Consider the following 2,500-nt stretch of genomic DNA (forward strand, 5'->3'; position numbering starts at 1 on the left):
CCTAACCTACGTTGTGCCTTAACCTAACCCATGTTGTGCCTTAACCTAACCCATGTTGTGCCTTAACCTAACCCATGTTGTGCCTTAACCTAACCCATGTTGTGCCTTAACCTAACCCATGTTGTGCCTTAACCTAACCCATGTTGTGCCTTAACCTAACCCATGTTGTGCCTTAACCTAACCCATGTTGTGCCTTAACCTAACCCATGTTGTGCCTTAACCTAACCCATGTTGTGCCTTAACCTAACCCACGTTGTGCCTTAACCTAACCCACGTTGTGCCTTAACCTAACCCACGTTGTGCCTTAACCTAACCCACGTTGTGCCTTAACCTAACCTACGTTGTGCCTTAACCTAACCCATGTTGTGCCTTAACCTAACCCATGTTGTGCCTTAACCTAACCCATGTTGTGCCTTAACCTAACCCATGTTGTGCCTTAACCTAACCCATGTTGTGCCTTAACCTAACCCATGGTGTGCCTTAACCTAACCCATGGTGTGCCTTAACCTAACCCATGGTGTGCCTTAACCTAACCCATGTTGTGCCTTAACCTAACCCATGTTGTGCCTTAACCTAACCCATGTTGTGCCTTAACCTAACCCATGTTGTGCCTTAACCTAACCCATGTTGTGCCTTAACCTAACCCATGTTGTGCCTTAACCTAACCCATGTTGTGCCTTAACCTAACCCATGTTGTGCCTTAACCTAACCCATGTTGTGCCTTAACCTAACCCATGTTGTGCCTTAACCTAACCCATGTTGTGCCTTAACCTAACCCATGTTGTGCCTTAACCTAACCCATGTTGTGCCTTAACCTAACCCATGTTGTGCCTTAACCTAACCCATGTTGTGCCTTAACCTAACCCATGTTGTGCCTTAACCTAACCCATGTTGTGCCTTAACCTAACCCATGTTGTGCCTTAACCTAACCCATGTTGTGCCTTAACCTAACCCATGTTGTGCCTTAACCTAACCCATGTTGTGCCTTAACCTAACCCATGTTGTGCCTTAACCTAACCCATGTTGTGCCTTAACCTAACCCATGTTGTGCCTTAACCTAACCCATGTTGTGCCTTAACCTAACCCATGTTGTGCCTTAACCTAACCCATGTTGTGCCTTAACCTAACCCATGTTGTGCCTTAACCTAACCCATGTTGTGCCTTAACCTAACCCATGTTGTGCCTTAACCTAACCCATGTTGTGCCTTAACCTAACCCATGTTGTGCCTTAACCTAACCCATGTTGTGCCTTAACCTAACCCATGTTGTGCCTTAACGTAACCCATGTTGTGCCTTAACGTAACCCATGTTGTGCCTTAACGTAACCCATGTTGTGCCTTAACCTAACCTATAATGTGCCTTAACCTAACCTAAAGTGCGCCGTAACCTAAACTATATTGCGCCTTAACCTGACGCACGTTGTCGCTGAACCTGCTCTGTAATTGTTATGCAACCCGTTAAAGTAGTGTAGTGTTGCCTAACCGCAACCCTCGCAATATAGTTCGCTACTCGCACTGCCCGGTCCCCTGTGTATCGCGTCATGTTAAACACCTTGCAGGTGTTGCTGACTTTCCACATGCTCCTGCTATACACTGTAGTGTGGATAGCAGCAGGACGTACATGCCCCCCCCCCTTCCCCCCTGCCTTCGCAAGCTGGTCGGTGAGAAGTTTGCATGTTCAATGCCCTTCGCATGCCGACGTACTCAGCCTACGTTGTGGTACGGCCTGTCACCTGTCCGCCGATGTACGCAAAACCCACAAACTGTACTGCACATTGCTCCGTATGTACTGAATGATACATCGTGGCCCATGTGACCGTATGACGACAGCGCCTAGCAACGGCGGACCATACAGTCCAAATATTGTGCACGCAGCTACGTGTCGTCTCCCTATAAGAGCTGGATTGCAGTGTGGTACGCCATACAGACGTGTGGGAGGAACGGACGCCCTGGATGGCGATCAGCATGAGCAGTCTGTTGATGTAGTGGAGCGTGTATTCGGACGTAGTCGTCTCTTCTCACACACCGTGATAGCATGTTGCACCGCGTTCCACATCTGCGACATGCTGCAGAGGCGGGCTGACAGTCGTTCGCGCAATGGACACCGCATACGTACGGGGTCTACCTTCCACGTGTTCTCTAGGCGTGCACATGTTGTTGCGTCTATGTGGGCAGACGTAGTGTGTTGTGACACCTGACACAGGCATGCAATACTCGTTGCAAATGGCGATGGACGTGTACGTTTGCTGGTGACGTTACGCAAATGAACAACCGGTAACCCGTTGTGGTGCGGTTGTTCTCGCTAGAGGTGAATCAGTGTTGGCGACGATCGGTCGAGCTATTAACCGGTTGTTTCAGGGATACCCACCATGCCCACGAACGTGAAAGGGGACCCACCATGCCCACGAACGTGAAAGGGGATCTGGGTGTGAGGCGATACGCGGCGGTGGCTGGGTGGGACCGTCCCCGGCCGGTGAGGGGGGGCCGCCCGGCGTGCTGGC

The sequence above is a fragment of the Schistocerca serialis genome, unplaced genomic scaffold, assembly GCF_023864345.2.
Source record: "Schistocerca serialis cubense isolate TAMUIC-IGC-003099 unplaced genomic scaffold, iqSchSeri2.2 HiC_scaffold_1062, whole genome shotgun sequence".
In the NCBI taxonomy this organism is placed as follows: domain Eukaryota; kingdom Metazoa; phylum Arthropoda; class Insecta; order Orthoptera; family Acrididae; genus Schistocerca; species Schistocerca serialis.